This window comes from Arachis stenosperma, chromosome 6 (genome assembly GCF_014773155.1).
Source record: "Arachis stenosperma cultivar V10309 chromosome 6, arast.V10309.gnm1.PFL2, whole genome shotgun sequence".
NCBI classification, from domain to species: Eukaryota; Viridiplantae; Streptophyta; class Magnoliopsida; order Fabales; family Fabaceae; genus Arachis; species Arachis stenosperma.
In genome coordinates, this window is record NC_080382.1 from 25,168,645 (window position 1) to 25,177,493 (window position 8,849).

General features: G+C 30.0%; 1 long non-coding RNA gene across 1 annotated transcript; it reads right to left on the bottom strand.

The window, feature by feature from the left end:
- Window positions 1–5,559: 5,559 nt before the first annotated feature.
- Window positions 5,560–8,492, bottom strand: LOC130933342 (uncharacterized). The gene is made up of 3 exons (XR_009067678.1): window positions 8,128–8,492; window positions 6,509–7,503; window positions 5,560–5,777 (listed from the first exon to the last, which is right to left on the bottom strand). It is a non-coding gene; the product is annotated as an uncharacterized LOC130933342 (long non-coding RNA).
- Window positions 8,493–8,849: the final 357 nt, after the last annotated feature.

The window sequence follows — 8,849 nt, forward strand, 5'->3', positions numbered from 1 at the left end:
TCCGATCTAAATACTAATTTTACTTGCAGTGTGGTTTAGATTGAATGATTTAGAAAAAAAAATCTGATCCGATCCGATTCAATTTCAAGCGGTTTGGATTAGATTGGATTTGCGATTTTGTAAATTAAAAAATTAAATACATATAACAAGTTTCAACATCAAATTTTAAATAATCAACAATGATATAACAAGTCTCAACAATATCTTAAAAAACCAACAATAACATAACAATAGAAATAAAATTATAGGTTAGTTAAAATAAATAAATAAATAACATTTTGAACATAAAATATTTATTAAATAATAATAATAATACATGAATAATATAAAAATATATAACAAATTGAACATGTTATAAGTATAATTGTAAATATAATAATAAAATAATAATATTATAACACATTGTGCGGTTTGGATTGGATTGGATCGGTTATGAAAAGTAAATCCAAAATCCGATTCGATCCAGCAGTTTGCAAAAAATAGAATCTAATCAAATCCAAATTAGTGCGGTTTTAATTTATTTTTGATTTGGATCAGTTTTGATTTAAACACCCCTAATGGCAACAATAACAAAAGTGGAAAGAATAGAACAAAGAAGAAAAATGGTAAGAGAGAGAAGCGAAATTGAAAAGAGAAGAAGAAAGAAGGTGCCATGATGAGAAAAGTCGTCACTGCTATCGCTGGTTCATCAGAAAGAGAGAGAGGAAGGATGCAAACAAAGAGAGAGTTGTTGCCTTCAATTGTGGGTGTTACCATTGCTTTGCCAATACTATCGTTGGTACTGCTGCAACGACTTTGGAAGGTGACTGTCACTGGCGCTATCTTAGCCGCTCACCTCGCTCGCATTAATGGCCTCGTCCACCGTCGCTAACAGCGTTCCTTCTCTGTAATTGACATCGTTCCATCACTTACCTCTCCTTCCTTCTCTTTCTTTGTAATTGAAGAAAGTTCCGCCGTCGTCGACATTGTTGCTCCTTTCGTGACCTCTCCTCTCCTACATCGCTACTTTTGTTCCTGCATTACTGCTGTGTCTCTGCCACCTGCGCGCTACAGCAGCCTCTGCTCATGTGTGTCTTTTAGCATCTTTGTCCACCATTTTTACCATGGTTATTTTTCCATTTCAACACTTTCAACAATAACAACAACACAACAATTTTAGAGAGAGAAAGAGAGAGAGAGAGAGTGTGTGTGTGTGTGTGTGCAGAAAAGGAGAAGAGAAGAAGTAGGAGGAGATGTAGCATAGAGGGAGTGAGATGATGATAGGGTGAGGTAGGTATAAATGTCCGACGGAGAATTTTAAAACCACAACAGATCTTAACGACGAATTCAGATGCAAAAAAAAAAAAAAGTTAAGGATGAATACGATTTTTGAGTTACACCTTAGAGAGTAAAATCATACTTATTCCTTTATAATTTAACGAATAAACTGATCTCAAAGATTTTATCTTCAGACAAGTTAACCCTTAAAAGTAAAAATTACCAATTAGATTCTCTACAATAACAACAGTCAACATATATATCATTCTATCAATAGATAGTGTAAAATAAAATAAAATTGTCTATATATTTCATCATGTTTGACATGATATTTGCTTTCATTGTATTAGTTTGTTTATTCTTGGTATGATTTTTTATATAATATTTTATATTAAATTTTAAATGATTTAATATTTTTTAACTTCTTTTATAGTTATAAGAAAAATTATTTCATTTATATACTAAAATCTAAAATTTATTTTTTTAATATTATATTTAGAAACTAATTCTCATATAGCACTGTAAGTTTTTTGAGTAATTACCAAAGTCAGTTCCTAAAGATTTTAAAAGCGGATATTTTAGTTTCCAAAAAAAATTAATACACAGATAAATTTTCAAAATTTTACTCGGGCAGACAAATCAGTCCCCAGTTCATTTTCTGGCAGAATAATTATCCAAATCAGTCCCCAAGAATTTTAAAGACGGATATTTTAGTCCCTAAAAAAAATTAATATACAAATCAATCCCCAACGTTTTTCTCTATCAGATATAGCAGTCCTCCATCCAAAAAAATAAAACAAAATTATTATTATTATTATTATTATTATTATTATTATTAATTGCACAATAATACTATATCATATTTTATTTTATATTTTTTTGAATAAAAATAATAATAAATTTATTCATTAGATTTTTATGTATGTATTTCTAATATAAAAAGTATATATATATATATATATATATATATATATATATATATATATATATATATATATATATAGTCACTCAATAATAATAATAATAATAATAATAATAATAATAATTATTATTATTATTATTATTATTATTATTATTATTTTGGATGGAGGACTGTTATGTCTGACGAAGAAAAATGTTGGGATTGATCTGTATATTAATTTTTTTTGGGGACTAAAATGTCCATTTTTAAAATTCTTGGGGACTAATCTAGGTAATTATTCTGCCGGAAAATAAATTGGGAACTGATTTGTCTGCCGGAGTAAAACCTTAGAGATTGATCTGTGTATTAATTTTTCTAGAAGACTAAAATATCTGCTTTTAAAATCCTTAAAAATTGATTTGGGTAATTACTCTAACTTTTTTTATATTAAAAGATTTCTTAAAAAAATTATTAAGAAAGAACTTTATTCCTCCTAATAAATCTTAGATTTCTAAATTGTTTTAAGAATTATCAACAACGTAATATAAGGTTAGTTTGGATTAGTTGTAAACAATAGTTATTTTTTATTTTTTTAGAAGATATAATTCTTATGAAGTTTTATTTTCATATTTGTATAAATTTTTAAAACATTCATTAAATTATCAAAAATACTTTTAATTTTATTTGGTTAAAGAAATCTAATTATTTTAATTTATTAGATATATTTTAATAAAAATTAAAAAATAACTACAAATAAAATAGTTATAAATGCATTCTCATATTTTCGTATAAAAATTTATTCGCATAAAATAATTCGCTAATACTAAATTAAATAAATAAAGACAAAATATATGGAATTAACTCTAAATCAATCAAAATTGGAACAACTTATTAATTATAAATATAATAATTAGTTTTATTTATTTATGATTTAAAATATTGGTTATTAAATGTTTCATCACATTTAAATTAGGAGGAGATACGTTCAGTATCATTATAACATGAACCACGGAAACTGATTCCATTAGCTTTCGTCTCTTCACCCTCATTCTCTCTTCAAGTGCCTAAAATATGATAAATCAGAAAATAGATTCAGAACCATCCAATTTACAAAGAAAAGAATGCCTAGCATAAGCACCATTTACGTAGAGATTTTGGATTCATCCAGAAGTATTTGGCTGATTTTTTGTTGAAACCATCTTAATTCCCTAGTATTATTGATAAATAAAAAATATATAATTTTATTGTAACTAATTGTACCACTAAATAAATGCTTTTCTTTTTTGAAGGAGAGTGTTTTCCAATTGAATCTTATGATTCTTATCTTTAAAGAAGTACATAATCTTTCTATATTTAATTTTTTGTTATTTATTTTTTTATTATAGAATATAAGATTTAATATGTTTAAAGAAGCTAATATAGGCCTTTAATGAACATATATGAGAGTGAAATAATTAAATCAACTTATCTTAATTTTTTTAATTTACAAAAATACTACTAATTTTTTTTTTAAAAAATTGGAAAGACCATGACCTTTCATTGTCAAACTAAAGTTTCGTTCCTGCGTACTCATTACAAGTATTTGTTAGATTTTTTCTTAGCCTCAAATCCTCTTATAAAGCATTAATTTGTAATCAAAACTATTTGATTTGCTTCTAAATGAATCAACTTTTCACTTTATGTGAATTCTATGGTGCGTTTAATGTAATGTTTAAATTGTCTAATTTACTTTTTATAAAAAAACAAAATATAACTAAAATTTATTAAATAATATCTATTTGTTTTTTTAGTAAATTAGACACAAGGATAAAAGTATCATAATATTTACCATCACTTTATTCCTTTTGTATAGGGTTCCTTTATATATTTTTATTTGAACATTATAAAAACTTATTTGTTTTATGATTTGTTATCTTAATAATTTTTTAATTTATTATCCATGATTGACTATTAGTGATCATTTGTTTTTGTGATGGAGATTGAGATTTTATTATACAATTATACTCATTTGACAGCTCATTAGTGGACAATATTAATTTAGGTTGGTTCACTTCTACTCTTTTACTACTTTATGTTACTACACTTTCATAATTTGTTGTGTGCGTTAACTTTTAACTAACACATCATATGAATCATTTGTTGTACTGTTCATTGTTATGTTTTTCATACACTTATGTTTTGCAATATTATTATTTAAATAGAATCATTCAATAATTATGATTGATAAAAATTAGATTGATAAATCAATTACATCAAGAGATTATAAATGCCAGGTTTATGGCTTCTTGGATTTTACCTTTTCTAGGACTGCTATAAAAGAAAAAATTATATGTTCATGCATTAAACGCACTAAAAAAAGTCTATGGTGACAATAAGTAAAAAGGGTGATCATAAATTTATAGTTACGATTTTGGACTTATGGTCACAATTTTTTATTGTGGTTTATTCTTTTGTTGTCATAGATTATGGTCACAGTTTTTTTTATTTATGATCATAGTTACTATGATCACGATTACAATTTTTAAATTCTGATATTTTAGGCCACATTTTTTCACCATGATCATAGGTTAATCTATGGTCACGCGTAAAAACTGTGATCATAGATAAGTTATGGTCACGGTTTTGCCTCTTTGGTCACATCTTCTGAAAACCGTGACCATAGCCTCTATGGTCACCTCCTTTTAAAACCGTGACCATAACCTTATCTATGGTGACGGTTTTCATCGTGGCCATAACTCTATAGTTACCCCTCCTTCAACCGTAATCATAACTTTATCTATAGTCACGGTTTTCACCATGACCATAACCTCTATGGTCACCCCTCCTTAAAACCGTGACCATAGTCTTATCTATGGTCACGATTTTCACCGTGACCATAGCCTTTATGGTCACCCCTCCTTAAAACTGTGACCATAGCCTTCACCGTGACCATAGCCTCTATGGTCACCCCTCTTTAAAACCGAGACCATAGCCTTATCTTTGGTCACGGTTTTTACCGTGGCCAAAGCTCTATGGTCACCCCTCCTTAAACCGTAACCAAAGCTTTATCTATGGTCACGATTTTCACCATGACCATAATCTCTATGGTCACCCCTCCTTAAAACCGTGACCATAACCTTATCTATGGTCACGGTTTTTACCATAGTCATAGCCTCTATGGTCACCCCTCTTTAAAACCGTGACCATAGCCTTATCTATGGTCACGGTATATGGTCACCCCATCTTAAAACCATGATCATAGCTTTATCTATGGTCACATAGCCTATTTTGTTTTATGAGATTTAATTTTTTTTAAGGCATAATCACATCCCAAAATGATGATAATTACAAAATAAATCTAAAAATGAAAAATGATAATCAACAATTAAGATAAGTTGTGATTAAAGTAACCAACTAACATATCAATATAGTTGAGTGAATATACTTGTCTCAATCTCAGTTTTATACATTGATATACACACTAACACTAAGTAGAAACTATTAACAGAATTGTTTCACAGACGTGAGAGTAATACAATTCAGACTCTGCCAGGATAGATTGTTTTTGGTATTGCTATTCTTCCTTCTCAACGTTCGAAAACTTTTATTTCAACCACTTTACCATATGGAAGCTCAGCACCTGCTTCATTAACATGCAAAACAAAGTCACATTAGACATAAATACTTACATTTATTTTTCTTCAACTTAGGAAAAAAAAACATATCATCAATACATATATACATTACATATATACTAAAAATGAAAAACTTTTGAAAGTTTAGACAAGTATTTAAAAATTAAAAATATTTTTCTTGTAAAATTTTATAATTCTTTTGAAAGTTTAGATATCCTTTAAGTTAAGAATTACTCTAAATTAGTATTTGAAAAAATAAAAACTCAAAACACAAAATTCATTATTAAACCGTAAACTCAAGTACAACTTTCTTTTCTTTCATGGTCATAATATATAAAGTAATAATACTTATGTATTCTTTTTTGACTTGTATTCTGATGCAGATTCACAACACATTTTAAACTCTAGATGAAGTATCACAAGAATAAGATCTAATATAAAAGAAAACAAAGAAGAAAAACAAAGAGAGTTTGAAATGAATTACCATATCAACAGTTAAAGGATGGTGGGAGTGACGAAAATGGTAAAGCAAATATAAAACCCAAACTAGAATAACTAATCCACATGTTAGTATTCAAAGCACAAGGTTCTTTCATTCCCTTTAACACAAAAAAGTGCAGAAGAAAGCCAAAAGCCACTCATAATAACACACAAATGATTCCAAACCCAACCTTAGTTTCATGACAACATAAAAATAAAAAGAAAAATCAAAAGGAAGTAGAGAAGTTAAGCTAACCTGTGAAGGGAAAGCTTGTTTATTGCAAATTAGGAACATATGGCACTGAAGCAATTGTGAAAGAAAGCTAGCTCCATTTGCTACAAAAAAAGTCCTATTTTACTGTAATTGGAATACATAAACAAAACAAGTCAACGTATAGATGAAGTTGACTTTTATTAAGTTAACTCTTATTATACTAAATTCCTCATATTAAGTTAACTCTTATTAGTTTAATGTGCTTTTTTTGCACTTATTCTCTTTATTTAATATAAAATTAATTCTACAAAAACTGAAATTTATATGACCAAAAATGATATAAGACTAAAAATCAACAGAAAAAAATTTGTTGTTGATTTAGTAGTTACTTTTTCAATCATGTGTACTTGAAAAAAATTATTTCTATTTAAAACAATTGAAATTATAGCACCAAAAAAATTATTTCAATCATGCTTACAACTTATGAATGAGATAAGTTAACTACACACAATATGTAACCACTAACAACCAATGTACATGTGGTAGAGGCTTAATAAGAGTATAAGACATCGCACCTATACATTCAAAAATAAAATTAGTTGTGGTAAAGGGTTAATAAGAGTATAAGACATCTTGCCAAATACCAATAATCATCAAAATCCACCAAAACTTGTTGCAGATTTGCTTCATTAAGATTATCACCTTACAATAACGATGCAATAATAATCCAATAACAATTGTTATTAATCTCAGTACAACAATTTATAATCACTAACCTCTTTGTGATAGATGTAAAGTCTCTCCTTAATCTCCAAAATATGCCTAATATTACAGAACACTGCACTAGAGAAAAAACAATAAGAATTGTTCTACCTCATCTATCAGTTTTTGCCACTCAGCAGTCCCAAACCTTAGAGCTGCATAACGGAATTTAATTGCCAATGTGCGCCTCTCTTCTTTCTTGTAGTCTAATGAGCCCAAATCATTATTTGGGTTGGTTGTCATGAATGCAATCAGTGCAACTAAAGCAGTCCTTCCTGCCAAAAGAAATTCACATCAGTAACATACAAACCTTCCTATTAAAGGAAAGTGTGAATCATTAATGGTTATGGTTATAGTCATTAAGGTAATAAAAATTGTAAATGATGAAACAATCAAGTAATGAAAATGATGTGTACAATCTCCTTTTAAACATCACAAAAAAATCCCTTCTAAACTGATAAATATTCCTTCAGTGCAATCACTTAGTTTGTTCAATATTTTCCAAACAAGTTAGTGCTGGATAATTAAAATTTGCATCAAACCAAAGAAAGAACAGAAAGAACAGCAACAACAACTCTAAGAATCAACATTCAATAAACAGAAAGAATAGCAACAACTCTAAAATTTGCTCAGATTCACCAAAATTAACATCGATCCAGAGAAATCAACAGCAACAACTCTAAAAATCAACATTCAACAAACAAACAGAAAGAACAGCAACAACTCTAAAATTTGCTCAGGTTCACCAAAATTTGCATCAAAGCAGAGAAATAACAGCAACAAGCTAACAACAACTCCAAAAACTAAATGAAACAGCAATAACCACATTCAACAACCACCAAATTCACCAAAATCAACATTGAACTAGAGAAAAAACAAGGTTGAAAACTAGAGCTCACCTAGTTGAGAAGACGACCACCACCACCACCCGAAGGAGCAGATGCTGCTTTACTGGTTCCAACGAAGCGAACGCAAGGTAACGGACTCCCGGTGACAGACCGAGAGAGCGACGAAGTGAGAGACCCAGAGTGACGCCAAGGGATTAACGAACCGACGAAGTCGAGGGAGTGATGAACTGATGCCGAGAGAGTGACGAACTGCCAACGCTGAGTTTGAGAGAGTGACTAGGTGAGGGTGAGGTGCTTCCCACTGCCGACGCCGAGCTCGAGAGAGCAGAGACAGAGAGACGAGGGCACGAAGCTGGCTTGGGGGGTGGTTTTCATTCAGTTTCAGATGCGAGGCTTAGGGTTCAAAGAGGGAGTGGGGGTGGGGGCTGAAACGACGTCATTTCAGGGGAAAAATATACATAAAAAATAAACATGACCCGTACCGGGTTGGATTAACCGGTCGGGTCATTGGGTTTGCACAAAATCGGTCGGGTCGAACCGGGTTCGACCGGGTCTGTTGCATGAATGGTTCAACTGGTGACTCGGCCTGGCCAGGTGACCGAATGACCAGATTTTTGGTCGAACCGGCCGGATCGAGCCGGATTTAATAACTATGAAATTAGGGTTACTGGGTTACCTTAGTGAATGAGACGGCGCTGTTTAGTGTACAAAATTAATTTTTATATTGTTCCAATTATCTTATACTGTACCATAGCTAAAACTTAAACTATAAT